Raw genomic sequence first — 16,912 nt, forward strand, 5'->3', positions numbered from 1 at the left:
TTCCTCCTTTGTATTGGGAGCGAGTTGCAGCCCCAAGTGAAGGAGTTCAGTTATCTTTAGGTCTCGTTCAAGAGTGATGGTAAGATGGGGTGTGAGATCAAAATGCGTATTGGCATCTGCGGTGTTGCAGGCATTGTATTGTCTGCCATGGTGATGGCGGAGCTTCGCCTTTGAGCTCAACTCTCAATTTACCAGTCTATCTATGCTCCAACCCTCAACTATGGTAATGATTGAAACAATCAGATTACGAATACAAGCGGCCAAAATCATATTCTTCCCAAGATGAACTGTAAGAGGAGCTCAGACATCAGAACTGATGCTCCTTCATTTGAGGTGGTTTGGGCATCTGATCAGGATGTTCTGGACATGTCCAACTTTCTTACACATCTGTCCTGTCTGAAGTCAAGCGTAGCTGTTAAGTGAGCCCTACAGTGAGGTGTTCTCATGGACAAAGCCTGCATGCTTAATTAAACATAGATGCACCAGATAGAGATTTTAACCTCTGACCATGAAGCTGACAATTTTTACTACAGACATTACTTTTAACACAATTCTCTGTCTCTACTTACAGTATATGATAAATGGAATGTGTACGATTGGAGGGATTGTACTTAGCACATGTAGCATTGTGCTGCAGGCAGTGTTAGTGTTGATAGACTTGAAATGATTCACTTATGAGATGCTGCAGTTCAAAAAGGATTTTTGTTTGACCTCCATTTACCTGCCCTCGTGGGCTTTGCAATAATGAGATCACATGAAGTGCATGGAGGGTAGTAGAGGTAGTAACATCAGAAGTTTTCTCACTGGATGTTCACTGTGTAAACAGTTCCATGCAAAAGCCCCCCCTCTTTCTTTCAGCCCTTCATAACTTAAGCCATTTGAGCGATATAACTACAGCTTTTTCCTTCCAGTGAAAAATTAAGTGATTTAAAATATTTCCTCCTGTATACAGTATAAATAAATAAAACAAAGCAAAATATCATGTTGTGTATTACCAACATTGCTTTGCTGACATTATATTTTCCCACCTCTTCTTATTTTTCATCTCTTAAGCTGAAAAATTGGATCGGGAAGATGTTTACTTTCCTTTGAGCCCCACTGTGTTTAAAATTGAACCCACATTTTTGCGCTTAATATCTCTTCTCTTTGAAACTGTTTAAGTAACAGGTAATCTTTATACACTTTGACAAGTCTTGACCTCATTGGTTTATTTACATTACGCAGATGTATTGCAGATAACATTTGCACATGTGTGGACATACATACTTTACATTCATAATGTACTTTATGTATTTTTTAAAACATTTTAATTTGCTGGTATGCATTGATCCATGTGGTATTTGTACATATGTTACACATGCTGTATATTCATACTAACATCTGCTAAAAATTGCAAATAATTATGCAGTATGAAGAAGTTGGATGCGGTTTGGATTTCCTTCCTCTGCTCTCTAAAATCCTCTTTATGAAAGTGTCAAATTTCCCACGTTAATTTTTAATAAGGTTCAGTAATAAGACCACCCAGCATCGTAAGGTATCTTTGACACTGTTCAACATGGGCTTTCTAAGAGCATTTTGAAACACATGGCTCAGTCTCCTATCTGCCATGCTTCTCAAACATGAGGATCAGTCCCACTAACATGTTCCAGGTCCTCATATCTGCACGTTTTTACTGCACTCTAATGCAAAGCAGTCCTTGTCCTACATGTGTTTGTCACTTTTTTTCCATAATTTTTTATGTTTGCACATTATTTTTATTTTAGGCATTAAAGTCACTCTATCGTGCATGCTTTGACCCACCAACCATGGAATAATATCAGCCAATTTTCCTTCATGAGTTTTCCTTCAGTCTACATGATAAGTATCTTTTTCACTCATTTAAAATCTAAATCAAACACACATTGCCTAATTTGTTTAATTTGACTTTACATTTTTTTCTGTCTTTACTGTAAACTCAACCAGTGTTTGCTGGCACTGTCTCAAGTAACACCTACTTATTTATCATAAAGGGTTCTATCATTGTTGTGAAGGACTGTTAGCACACAGAAAATCATCCATTTTAGGCGCACAATGGACGAGGAAAAGAAAATACTTGAAGCTGAGTTATTGGCTCTCCTTTAAATGGATGACATATTCATTGTCATCTTCCGTCTCATTCATCAGAGGGGTCACTCTTTTGTCCTTTCATGTCATGCTCAGCCTTTCAAGTCAGGTTGAAATTACACCTGTCAGTTAATACACTTGTCAGGTTATTCTGTCTCTTCTGTCCTGCCCCAAATGGCATTACAAAAGATTGATACCAGACATGACTCTTGATAAACAGAGCTCATCTTCCCTTTGTGAGTGGTCCCTGCCCCCCTCCCGTTTCCTTCTCTTTGGGATAGAGGTAAAGGAATTGAAGCCTATTTTGCATTCACACATTTTTTAACTCTACTTTTATATATTCATAAGCGCTCAGTTTTTGGTCTGTAGAAGGAGTCCTCCACTATCTTTCTAATAAGCTGAACTTAAAGTATAAAGCTTTCAGTGCCTTGCCTTCATTGTGCTTTTACTTCCCCGGCCCTGTTGTGAAAGCTGCTTCACTGCCAAAAGTCACGCACAAACAAAAGCTGCACCTGGGCAGCTTTGGCTTTATTTGCACTGGGTAAGAAGTAAAGTTTTTTATCAAATCCAGGTCACACCTGCACAGGATGCCTGAGGGTGTCCATTGTTGGGAGGTTCGCATCTGAAACTGAAGGTGTGCAGCCACCACCCACCCTGCTCCCTGATTGTTTTCAGTTGTTTGTTGAGAGGCTCTGATGGTATCAGTGTGAAATTGCAACATATCTAATGAATAAAAAGGTATAGTTAAAAGTAGTTCTACATGAGGCAGTGAGCCTAATTTACTGATACTTGTAGGGTTGTTTAGCCAAAACTGATATACACAGATCGTGCCTATGGTATAAACCTAATAGGATTTAAATAATTTAGAAAAATATAGAATAAAAATGAATCCACCTTTGGATTTAGATTTGCGTCACAATACAGATAGATGCATTATCAATCAATCAATCAATCAAACTTTATTTCCATAGCACCTTCCAACAACCGAAACTGAACCAAAGTGCTGTACAACATTAAAAACAAGATAAAAAAATAATGATAATAACAAATAATAATAAAAGTACAAATAGGTCAGCAGAGCACATTGCAACATTAAGATAAAGAGAAGTGTCACAGGGCCACTAAGTGTTAAAAGCTATTCTAAAAAAGTGGGTTTTAAGTTTGGCTTTGAACAAAGGCAGATCAGTGATGGAACGTAATTCAATGGGCAGAGAGTTCCAGAGTTTCGGACCGGCAACTGCAAAAGAACGGTTGCCCCCCGGATTATCATGGGATACGTGTGCCAAATAACGTTTTTAACCTTCCACCAAATTTCATTTAAATCTGTCAGCTTGTTTTTGAAATATCTGGCTAACTAACAAACAGTTTAAGGGGATACAGGCTTGTTACAGGCTTTGTTGTCATGCCTAGCATCAACATTTTACTGAACTGCTTCATTGTAGAGGAGTTGGACACTTCTAGGCACAGCATGTAGCACTGCAATGCAATGGACCATTATAGTGGCAGTTTTAGGAAGTAACAATTAACTTTAGTACTCAATTTTACTCAAAATTTGAATTTAATGGATTGGATTAAAACTTGTCTGAAGCATGTGCTTCATGGACCCAATAGGTGTCATTTTAAATCTGTGTCTAGCAGTGTCCAAAATCTCTAAAGTGAAGAAGGTGAATACAATATCCTGGCAAGTTTAAAAAACTTTTTTTTGTCTTTAAATTACGTGAAAATGTGTCCTATCAACCAAACTACATTCATTTAACAAATGTAATGAATTATATTAGACTTATAGTGTGAGATGGTATCATTTCATTAACAGTGAATAACGTGGTTATTCGTGGTGATTGATGATGATGATAATCGATGATAATGTATTTCACCTTCATCAAACGTTGTTGAATGATTGAGTGATAAAGAAAAAATGTACCCTGAAAGTAAATATTCACTGCCCTTAAGAAGCAAATAAATATGTTTCCTTTTTTATCAGTAAAGCCATCACTCACTCAGTAACAAAAGCGAACTTCATTAAAACAATGCACCTGGCAAAGTGCCTTGCCATAAAGAGTGAATGAGTATGTTTGCCATCAGCTCATTCCCAAGCAGCAGGGCTATCACAGAAGTCAGTTTGTTGTGTCAGTAGTAAAGAACAAACCAAGGGGAGTCGCATTCGACCTGTCAAACTTTGTGAACAAGAAAAAAATATAAATATATAAAAATCACTTATATGATTTTATTACATACGGAATTTGGCGCTCAGATGAAAAAGATGAGTCTCATCTATATATTTTACCTGAATTTGGATGTAACTTTTCACAGTACTAACGGTCAATTAAAGTCCTGCATAGTACTAATGTGCAGGCACAGCAGTGGGTTGTAAAGGGTTAAAAATGATTCAGGTTACTGGTGAAATTTGCTATGTAAGAGCCAAACATGCAGGTGGACTAAAATGTAAGTTCTCTGCTGTTTGTGAGGGTTTTATTTCAAGATCAGATGTGCTACAGAAAATGAAAATGCTTGGAGCTCTTTGTTCATCTAAATCTGAAAATCCCTCAAATTACAGGACAACATGGCAGTTCTTTACTGGAGGCCTGTAAGTGATGTACAGCTGTTGTGTAGCATTAGGGTGTGAAATTTACAACATATTCCAGTTGATGAATTACTTATTTTTCTGTAATAATGGAGATCTATGGCCTTTTGCAAAGGGAACTGCTCTTAAATTAAAATAAATGTCATCTCACAATTTACCACAATTCATGGATTTTACTTATTTTAGGCTGAAGAAGAGCATTGTCTCTTATTTTGTTTAATAAGCTTCTGAATATATCTCACTCTTCAAGCATCTAATTCAGTTTGTGTGCAGTTTTTACTCGTTGCATTACACAGGTGCATAGTACTTCAAATATATTCTACAGTCACCAATCATATGTAGGGAGATGCTTTGTAGTTTTGATTGGTGGCAGCCAATAGTTAACCTGGCCAAAAATTAATATTTGATAACTTGCGTAGTTCACCACAGAACAATGGTAGTCCAATGTGAAGATTGTATATATTATTCTGGAACAGTTGACAGCAATGGTTTTTCTCTCACAACTCACTGATAATCAATACTCAACTTTACTGTCATTTTGTTCAATATGAATGCAGATTCTTTTAATTAAGACACTGAGGAAAACTCTCTAGAAGAAGTGAATTTTTTCCTGCTTTAATTGTACTGTTGTTAAACTAATTTGACTGTTTAGAAATGATTTTCAGTCTCCCACCCTTTCAGTTGTGGAATTTAGCTCATTGGCCTGCGCTGCATGTCTCATGCCCAGAGGGGACATCCTGCATAAAGGAAGTGTTTGTCTTTGGTCTGTGGACCCAGCGAGTTCTGTATTGATAAGCTCCTGTCGCTATAGATAATAAGGTGGTCAGTCATGCAGCCCAGAGATCAAGTATAGCATTGAAATTATAGAGGAATTCCCAGCCCTATTGCATTACAAGCCGTGTGTGTGTCCCTGCTGCCCAGTCCCTTTGTCCTTGTCATGGGCAGTAAAAATAACAATGGCAAGTTTGATTTCAAAGCAGCAGGACCAAGGTGGACAGCCTTTAGAAAGAAAGAGTCTTGCAGGGCTATCATATGACCTTGACTTGAATGGTGTCACAGAGTTGTGGAGAGGTGGGGATAAGGCCCCAACAGTTTGCAACCATCTATCAAGTGGACAAAAAGGACTTTTTGTCTGAAGCAACCGTTGTGATATTTGAGAATCACCTGATCAGCATCTATTTTCTTTTTTAGTTCTGAGACTTGATTTCACCTGAAACAGACACAGAAATCCACATGATATACCCCAAATTACATAAAACCAACCCTGTTGTTCTTAATGTTATTTTGGCTCTTGTGTGACCACTCTTCTTCTGAGCTTTAAACTGTGATACTTGGGCTGCACTTTCTCACAGTTGCAGGTCTTGAGGAAAACCATAAGATTTAATTGTGAGATATTACTTTTGGCTGATTACAAGATGTGGATTTCATGGCTAGTGTCTTAGTCTATAAAAAGAAAATGGATAGCCAAAGCATTATGTGTTATATTAGTCCACGCTGCCAACATGGCAGCTGTGCCCTGTCTCTCAACGCACCATATCTGCCACTGAGGGATTTGGAAAGGAATGAGAAAAAGAAAGATTAAACCGCCCTCATGTAGTATACAATTGTCTTTTAGAGCTCTTAATAAATGGCAATCCAAAGATAATAATAGACTGCGATTAATCGGAATCATACAAATTTGAATTATTTAGCAGGGTTTCCTCTGAGAGATGCAGCTGCTATCAATAACAGAGCTTTGACATGCAATATTTTCTTGAATGAAAGCATAATTAGTTGGTTAAGTTACAAAAGCCAAATCCAGTGAGAACATGCCATGGGCCATTTGGAAGCTGTTTCAGGGCGGGTGAAAGGTTTGTTTACCCATGAAATCAAACATCACGTAATATATCAGCCCTATCCCAGAATGCAAGTGGCACTACTCGCCTCACTGTTTTGCCACTGAAAGCCTGGATGAGCCCCACTGTAATGATTTCTTCTGCGCCCCTTCCTCCTGTGAACAGCTGCGATTGTCCAGAGACATCGCCCCAAAAATGTGGCCCCTGGACCATTTTCAGAGCAAATGAAAATGGATACACTTAATCTAATCTCCTCAGGATTTAATTTTTTTTTTTTTTAACTCAATGTGTTTAGTGGATTTTTCAAATACATTGGGAATACATTTGAGCTGTGGACCATCACCATCAAAACACTTGATTTACCACTGGGAAGATGGGGAATCATATTAAACTGTCTTCTTGGTATCAGAGGAAGTCCTGCATTAAGTACAGGCCATCTGGGAGTCTGGTTAAACTATGATTGCTCTTTGTCACCAGTCTTTAAGAGCTCTCATTTTGGACACAGTTGAAGATTTATTGGGAAGCAGATTATTGAAGGGATTCCTTTATTTTCTTTTGGTATTAAGGCAGTCTCTTGTGCTTTATCTTGGATTAATATTTCCTAAATCACAGGCAACAATGTGAAGATACACAGGAACTCACATCCTTGTAGTCCTTTTCCACTGCAAAAGCTAACAACCTGTAACCTGAGGCTTCCCATGACCTATGTTTTGAAGAACCTTGATTTCTCCAGTGTATTTTACAAACTGTGACTTTTTGGATATACACCATTATAAAGGCAAAATCGGGACTGACTATACATCATTTTTATGTGGTGTTTGGTAGGTGATTGAAGTAGGCGGTTTTGGGTCAGACAACAATAAGAAGTTGATGTTGTCACTGATTTACTTTCACTTTTACGTGAACATGAGATACAAGTTTACATCCTGATGGAGAATCCAGGGCACAAGCCCATTATTTAGTCGTCATTTTTTAGTTTTGTCTCTAACCCCTGACTCAAGCTACCACTGAATGACCTCCTTTCCCCAAATAGTAATGATTGTATGGACATCTTTGTTTGTCCAACAAGCGTGCTCCTTTGTTCATGTTGGTTATCCTAGTTGATTCAGATGCAGTAGTAAAATGGTGGTTACTGTTGTTGTAGTTGTGATGCGATTTAATTGCGTAACCAATCATGATTGGCAGCATTGCCGGCTACTCCCCAAGGAACATCCTTTTACTGTAGTATCAACCCCAAAGCAGTGCTGAAATTTAGTTCCCGGAATTCATCTCCAAAGCGGGCGGAGAACAGTGGAAACAAAAGCCAAACTTGTGACAATGGCTACACGTTATGTTGTGTTTCATTAACTTCCTGCAGTAGAAAATGCAAGTTATTTTAGAGGTGCTGATACAAGTTCATAAATCTGCAACGAAAGTGGGAATCTCGATACAGGATTAGCAGCTTTTTAGAAGGTGCATCATAAGAACATGAAATCATTGCTAGTCAGCAATAGTAGCAGTAGATTAAAGGTAAGCCAGCATGCTGTGACATTTATAAATCATCCAAGAAACTTCATTTCACCTACTAATCACTTACTTATTCTGTTCAGGAGAGAGTTTGTATTTTGCTCTTGATTATAGATTTGTCACTTTATCATGGGTGGGGGTTATTTTTCAGTAGTGCACATACCTGACACCAGAATTTGATTTGCAAAGGTGGATACGGGAAGTTTGATACTAACCCATTTTAGTTAGAATAGACAGGGCTTGTCCCTAAATAGAACTGATAATACAGGTTTAGTCAATGTAAAAACTTGAAAGTAGCAGAAGTCCTGTAAATTGCAGTCCCTTGTCAAAACTACTTTGCAGAGTTCAGTTTGGCCATGTTGTGGCCTGAATGTTTTCCTTTGACATATCAAGGTCACAGGCTTCTCCCTGTCTGAGATATTTAATATAATCTTGTACTGTTAGGTTGAAATCATCCATTGTCATATTATCTTTTGCATTCCTTTCATTTGCACTCTTAACGGACTTGTGAACCGTAACATGTTTTTACTCCAACTCCCATCCATGTATAAGGAAGACACAGGGTGCATGTGCTTGTTATATGTTAGGAGGGATTGAACATCTGTGTTAAATACTACCTAAAGGTTTCTGGCTTGTCCCTGGAGGAATGTGCACCTGCCATGTGCAGGTGGTGTTTTTTAGACTCCTTAGGCTCGAAATCAACACTTGTAGCAGATCCTATAATAAACCTAATACACTCTGAAATATAGTCACTAAAATACCTTTAAATCAACAGTAATGGGTGAAAGTGCACAAAATACATCTTGTATAAAAATGTATGCCCTCAGTCGCTTAATTTGTTCTTCAAATTCATTTACAGCCTCACATTCTAAAATAACAAAAGATATGGTTTCATTAATGGAGCCAATACAGTCATACATTGCCGCCTTTGTTTACATTTCTTCTGCGTCCCATCTTTCTTACATCATCCCTTGGATTTTCCTCCAAAACAGTGATTAGACTGTTCCAGTTTGTGTCTGGACCCATCTTCTTCCTGGCCTCCTGTCGGGGCGGGAAGCCAAGGGTTAGTCACAGTCTGAACCAAACTTGTGAAACTCATCTGAGGCTGCAGGTGCAGTGTGTCTGAGATTTATCTGTTAAGCAATTTCTAACTACTGTATCCATTTTAAAGAAGAGAATACATATAGTCAACTGATCTAAAGGAGGAGAGAGCCTTAATAAATACATTTAAATCTAAACTACAAATAATGCAGGAAAGGTCTGTTTTACCACAACAGCTTGTGTTAGCAATAAGGAGTAAGTTGTGATTGAACTGAAATAGAATTGAACTCAAACAGACCTTGGTGTTGTTTCACCTTGAAAGATGTGTGGCTTACTGTTGCAGGTACAACTGCATTAAGAACACTTTCCCCAGCCCCATCAAGTCCGTCCATCTTTTCACTTGCTTCAAATCAAAGAAATCTAAATCGAGCTGCAGGCTAGCATCACTGCATGACATGGCACCCAATTTTTGGTAACTTGTAAAACTGCATTGAAAGAAATTCCCTTGACTTTGATAAACCGCATTTCTTGATTAAATCTACCTTTTTAGTAGTAGCTTTGACACAGAAATCTGAAAGCCTCTTTTCAAAAACCTGGCTGAGCTGCAACTTAAGGCCTTTGCAGACAAAGTTAATCTACGGACCTCATATTAACTCCATTATGCTTTCACACCAGTTCCGAAACTGTCGTCTGTCACAACTCTTTTAAGTTTATTTCTGAAAAAAGTTGTAGGAGACACATGAGCATTTAGTACAGTAAATAACATCTGTTAAGAATTGGTGCTAAAAAAGTAAAATTGAATTGAATTTAATGAAAATGATTCCACGAGGCGACGTGCAGTGTAGCAAAGTATCTGTGTCTATTGGCTGCTGTTTAGGATCAACTGGATCAAAGTAATGTAGGAATGTATCATACTAGCCTTCGAACCTGCTAAAGTAGATCTTGAAGCCACTCTGCAGCTCCAGTTATCAGCCTGGGAAATGCTCTCTGCTGTTTCCTTTCTTCTCAAGGGTGAAAAAGTCAGCCTTAGTGTGCTAACTGCTTTACACATATATGCGGAGGCTATGGTATGTTCTTCAAGCATTACCAAGGCTCACTAGGTAATCATTTTGGCTAACAAGGTAGCCCCATGAGTGATGAAGGAATCCATTTATGGTCAAAACATTGATACTCAATCTGGGAATTCAGCTAATGCTTATCCGCTCTTAGCAACATATGGAGCACATTCTTGAGAGTCTTCTTTGTTTTATCACTACACACTGGACTGCTTTGGCTGTGTGTATTATTCCACCTGAGTAAATACTGGACGGCATCTCTCCTACGTAGAGCAGTGCACATGTCTGCCAGAGGCTTCCAGGCTTCAGCCCCTGTACCTTCTCTCCTTGTCTTCAGCCCAACAGTCTCAGCCCTCCCTGCCATATAAGAGCAATAGTGTTTGATCCGTATCCTGAGAGACCAGCTTCTATTGATGGACACTTTCTCATCAGGTCAATGTCAGTGTGTCTCTCTGTTTCCTACACACAGTCCCACTGAAATGCCAATGATTTGAGCTCATGATTTAACTTTCAAGCTTCTAAAATCTAGACAGGCCAAATTCTCAGCATATTTTCATGTCATTGTAATGCATATTAACACATGTATGAGGTTCTTGCCAGAGAGAAATGCAGATGTTTTGAGTCTATTAACAAATACAGAGGATTTTAAATCGGTCACATTTGAGCTATTAAACAAATTAAATTCAATTTTTGGGGCCTGTTTTCATTAAGTAAACGTATTCATATATGTCATCTAAGTACTGTTCCTAATGGTATAAAACACATTTCTTTAGACACTTAAAACTTTAGGCACTAAAATTAGGTAGAAAGGTGTCAGTATGGGTTCTTAAAAAAGAAAAAAAAGATCACAAAAAGATAAAAACAAATAAGAAAATAATGCAGCTGACATCATTTTAAATGAATTTAATTTTGCTTTAAAGAGCTTTGTTGGAAGGCAAACAAGAGTGAAAATGTGCACGCCCATATTTGTCAGAAAAACAATATGTAACCTATTTATCTTATATTAGATAGTGAGCTCTTAAGACTTGTTTGAATTGTTTTTTGAATTCTTCAGGATGGCTATATATGACTTCATAGTCAGGTAATCTCATATTGAGGTGCAGTTTTATTTAAAAACATGGTTATAAAATGTTAGTATTGTAGGAATTTTCCTTTTTGCCCCATGATTCTTCACTTTACCTACAGTATGTCCTCTGATTTAGTGCCCTGAGCCAGAACATGCAACATTTGTAGGGAACAAGATTGTAAATAGCATTTTCTGTGCTGTTCATAAATGTTCAAATCTTTTCATGTTGACTTAGAGTTCTGTTACCAAGGCCATTTTGTTGGTTTTCATTTGGTCCAGTTTTGGATATTTTCTTGTGTTTCAGTGATTATATTTTCTGATTTCAGCAGGACAGTAGTAGGCTACCAGAATGGCCTGGTTATTTTCAAATTTGATTTTTGAAGAAATTTCTCCTTCTCTGACCTTGGGTCGTACCCAAGACCCAATTTGGTAGTACCAGTCAGGTTCAGCCTGATGATTCTTAAAGACGCAGGTATAGGCTGGGTTTGGGGCTCTGTTTTAGGCCTGTGGAGAACTCTATGGTAACTCACACCACGTGTCCGTGTCGCACTTAGGAAAGACAGCCTAAATCTTAAACTGTTGTCTAATTTCTCTACACATTATTTTGGTAAAGTGTGTCAATGACACGTGGCCAGATGCTTTTACATTTTGTTTACATGTTGTTCTAAACACTCCGAGAGAAAGATCTTTCCTGGGAAGAATCCTCAAACAGGAAGTGTTATAGTTTCCGGCTGCATTGGTTTGGTTGGAATAAATACAGGAAGAACTTGGACATTAGCATGAGTACTTAAACTGAACAAATGGAAAAAACAACATCTGCCTGAAGAAACTCACACTTATCATCAGAAAATCCAAGGAAGAATGTATCACACCACTGCTCACCTTTGATTTTCAAATCTCTTTTAAGTCCAGCACAGAAACCACTGGTCTCACAGATTACAAAATAATACTGTTTATTACAGGAGCTTACTACAGCACATTTTTTGTCTTCATTCCAAATCACACACACATATCCAAACTAACATTTGGCCACAGTTACCACAGTGGCTGGCCAGAACTCACCTGCTACTATTTTCTTTAGTTACCTACCAAAGTAGCTGGTACAGTAGATAAACCTCCAAACCACAGCCAGAATTCCCCAGTATTTAGCTGAGGGCTGGTATTTACTTTCCAACCTGCCCTCTTGGTCTGTTTCAATCATGTGCCCTTACAATACTTCCAGTTCGACTTTATTTATCAGCTACGTATTTCCAGCCACCATCTGGGTCAGCTGATATCACAGCGGTGGCCTGGTTGTAATATGGACACCCCCTTCATTTATCTTATCCCTTATGACAAAAAAACTAAACAAAATCTACTCATCTTGTAGCAGAAAATAGTCTGATATCAGCCAGCAGAGACCAGGAAAAGGGTGAAAAAGATAAACATGTTTGCACTACCAGACGTGTAGTGTTGCTCTTATTGCTTTGAACAATGTTAGAGTTGTCTTAAACCACAAGCCTCTTTTTTTAGTTATTTCAGAGGCACAGGAAGCAGAGATGAAATGAAATCACAGTCTCTATTATTCTTTTCCTCTTGCAGGGCTGAACTGAAGTGCATTTCATGGTTTGAAAAACACAGTAAAAACACTGTGAATTCCTTGTGCTGCAGTGTGACAGCCGGCAATTGCAGGAGTCTCATGGCAAGCCCAAAGGGGGAGCTTCTCAGCAGAGCTGCAGGCCAACTAAAACAGAATCATGTTTGAACACCTATTTCCACTGGGAAGGGGGGAGGGGGAGCTCTGCAAGCTTTAATCAGACTCTTAAAACAGGCAAGCCTTTGATAACGACTCCGCTATGTACATTTATCTTATTCCCCTGAAGGCTCTGCTGGCTTATGTCATCCACTTTGATCCTACGTTTTTGGAGCACAGTGTCGGACATATCTCTGTTGCTGATAACACACTGGTGAAGTTGTGATGTAGAAAAAGAAAAAACCAAAAGCCCTGACCCCACCTTCCCCCCTCACCACCACATCCAAGTGCACGAGTGTGTGCGGTATGTTGTACCTCCCACGTTTTTTTTTTTTTTCTTTTTTCCTCCAGTACGGAAACAGTGCCATTAATTTTCCGAGTGCTGTCATAAACATCACCTCCTGGTTAAAGAGGAGCTGTGACAGGGTGCTGCCCCACAATGTGCGAGGGCAACAATATTTGACTTGGACGTGTTCCTGGTGATGAGGCCAAACCCTGCAGCAGGCCTCTTGGCAGTTGTCATGCCTGAGTGCTTTGGAATAATGCTGATAGGAGCTGAGCTGGACTGGACTATACCCATGACAGGCTTGGCTTTAATCTGTGCATCAGCATTCAGAGCACACCAGTCACTGGCACGACACTTCTTCTGCACGGACCTGAGTTATCATACAGTTAAATTTCCATCAGTAATCAGACTGATTGATTCAAAACCATGGCAATCCAAACTACACCTAGCTGCTGAAAGCTTACAGTTGCTGCTCTGCCTCTCGTGTACTGGAAATGATTTTTTAGTAACAGCAGAAGCGGTTTGTTTGGAATAAACAGAAGAACTGGCGACTTAGCATGAGCAGCTAAAGCCACAATGGCTGAACAGCTGAAAAAAGAGCCCTATGTACACAGAAATTAAATCGTTATTAGTGGAAAATCTGAGGAAGAAATGCAACACAGTGCTGGCTGCACTATTTGATAGCAAGGTGATCTTTGAAGTGCAAAAACACCACAGCAATGACCATTTGGTTCAAAGGAAAGTGACAAAATTGGATGAATTTATAATTTATTTAATATTATTTCAGCCTCATATTCTGAGCCATCACCTTTAATGATGAATATGGATGTAAGTAATACTAATTGTCCCAGTTAATAGTTCTTGAAAAGAATCAAAGCCAAACAATGCAGTTGAAGACTTAGAGGAAGTGCAGCCAGGAAGACAATGGGAATATTGAGAATTCCTCTGCGTCATTAGGGAAGACCAGGATTAGCAGGGGCTTCCTGTTTGCGACTAGCTTGGGGCAAGACCAGCCTGTGATGTTGGCATTAAAGTGAGACGATAACTTTTGAAAGGATACCTTAAACAGGCTAACCACAGGGGGCATGTTTTCTTTCCCATGACACATTGAGCTGCCACTTAGCCCACATAGAGCATGTTCAGCCCCCCTCCTTTTCCTTCCCCCTTAGGGCCAAGTGACGGATCATAAACTGATACTAAAGAAAGAGCTCGCAAAGAGAAATTTACGATAATGGTTTGTAAAATAACTTTCAAATTACAAGGAGTGGAGGTGCTCTGTTTTGTGTCACAGTGTTGTGGTCACTGCAGTACAGCCATCTTTTAAGGTCCACCAGGTGTGAGCTGTTTGGTAAAGAGCTCTGCGGCACTTGACCCCATTATCACTGAACATTAGCTCAACACACTCAAATGTGCCTTATTTATTTATGACTGCCGTTTGTTGCAATTTGTCACTCAGATCTGGAAGAATTTCATCTGTAATGTCTTTTGGGAAGTTTTCTACTCAGCAGACACACAAATATTGTTTGAATATTTTATTAGTATTATATTTATATTAATAGTTAAGTAATTCCTGATCAATATATACTGTATGTGTGTATATATGTATATGTGTGTGTGTGTGTGTGTGTATGTATATGTATATATAGGTATATGTGTGTATATATATGTATGTATGAATGTATGTATATATATACACACACACACACACACACACACACACACACACACACACAACTGTTTTAGATTACTCTCACAGCTTTCATCAATCTCGTTTCCTGCCACAGCAGGAACTACATGCCTGGCACCATACAGCGACAGACAAAGTTGGGGACTAGCTGGTGAACATGGTGGAGCATTTTGCTGCTGAAAAGCCAGACACTGCTTTTCCCTCAGGAGTTGGTGGAGACCAAAACAGAGCTATGTACTGAACAGAGCATTTTACAGCTGAAAAATATACTTGTCAGTGCTCTCTGGTGGACAAACTATGTAATGTTGAAATAGTTTCTAAATGCATTTCTTTACTGTAATTACTTGTTACTTATTGGTCAACATATATGCCAACATGATAAATCTGTGATGCTAAAATTAGGCGATGTTTAGGTGAGACTCTAAAAAGTAATCATGCATGCCTATAGGACATCCAGAGAAGTGTTTGTATTCTTTTTCTATTTCTTTAAAAAGAAAATCAAATCAATGAGTCTTTTTCAGTACAGTACAGTGCATGATGCTGGACTGTACTTTTTAGGGACAAACGCAGACGCAAATAATGGACTTTTGCTACAAATTTATACCTTTTTAAAATGTAGAATCCGATACATAAAAGGCTACAGTGCCTTCACAGCGCTTCACTTTTTCCACATTTTGTCATGTTACAGCCTTATTCCAAAACAGATTAAATTCATTATTTTCCTCAAAATTCTACAAACAATACCCCATAATGACAACATGAAAGACGTTTGTTTGAAATCTTTGCAAAATAATAAAAAATGAAAAATGAAAACATCACATGTACATAAGTATTCACAGCCTTTGCAATGACACTCAAAATTGAGCTCAGGTGCATCTTGTTTCCACTGATCATACTTGAGATGTTTCTACAACTTGATTGGAGTCGACCTGTGGTAAATTCAGTTGGTTGGACATGATTTGGAAAGGCACACACTGGTCTATATAAGGTCCCACAGTTAACAGTGCATGTCAGAGCACAAACCAAGCCATCAAGTCCAAGGAATTGTCTGTAGACCTCCGAGACAGGACTGTATCGAGGCGCAGATCTGGGGAAGGGTACAGAAACATTTCTGCAGCATTGAAGGTCCCATTAAGCACAGTGGCCGCCATCATCCGTAAATGGAAGAAGTTTGGAACCACCAGGACTCTTCCTAGAGCCGGCCGCCCGGCCAAACTGAGCGATTGGGGGAGAAGGGCCTTAGTCAGGGAGGTGACCAAGAACCCGATGGTCACTCTGACAGAGCTCCAACTTTTCTCTGTAGAGAGAAGAACCTTCCAGAAGAACAACCATCTCTGCAGCACTCCACCAATCAGGCCTGTATGGTGGAGTGGCCAGACTGAAGCCACTCCTCAGTAAAAGGCACATGACAGCCCGCCTGGAGTTTGCCAAAAGGCACCTGAAGGACTCTCAGACCATGAGAAACAAAACTCTCTGGTCTGATGAAACAAAGATTGAACTCTTTGGCTTGAATGGCAAGCGTCATGTCTGGAGGAAACCAGGCACCGCTCATCACATTGACAGTACCATCCCTACAGTGACGCACGGTGGTGGCAGCATCAAGCTGTGGGGATGTTTTTCAGCGGCAGGAACTGGGAGACCAGTCAGGATCGAGGGAAAGATGAATGCAGCAATGTACAGGGACATCCTTGATGAAAACCTGCTCCAGTGCGCTCTGGACCTCAGACTGAGGCGAAGGTTCATCTTCCAACAGGACAACGACCCTAAGCACACAGCCAAGCTAACAATGGAGTGGCTACGGGACAACTCTGTGAATGTCCCTGAGTGGCCCTGCCAGAGCCCAGACTTTATCCCGACTGAACATCTCTGGAGAGATCTGAAAATGGCTGTGCACCGACGCTCCCCATCCAACCTGATGGAGCCTGAGAGGTCCTGCAAAGAAACTGCCCAAAAATAGGTGTGCCAAGCTTGTAGCATCATACTCAAAAAGATTTGAGGCTGTAATTGGTGCAAAAGCTGT

At 39.4% G+C, this 16,912-nt stretch overlaps 1 protein-coding gene across 5 annotated transcripts in view; it reads left to right on the forward strand.

Moving 5' to 3' along the window:
• The window catches only part of cfap299 (cilia and flagella associated protein 299), an 82,876-nt gene that overhangs the window by 18,010 nt on the left and 47,954 nt on the right, over window positions 1-16,912 (forward strand). The window lies entirely within an intron of this gene.

This window comes from Siniperca chuatsi, linkage group LG5, assembly GCF_020085105.1.
Source record: "Siniperca chuatsi isolate FFG_IHB_CAS linkage group LG5, ASM2008510v1, whole genome shotgun sequence".
NCBI classification, from domain to species: domain Eukaryota; kingdom Metazoa; phylum Chordata; class Actinopteri; order Centrarchiformes; family Sinipercidae; genus Siniperca; species Siniperca chuatsi.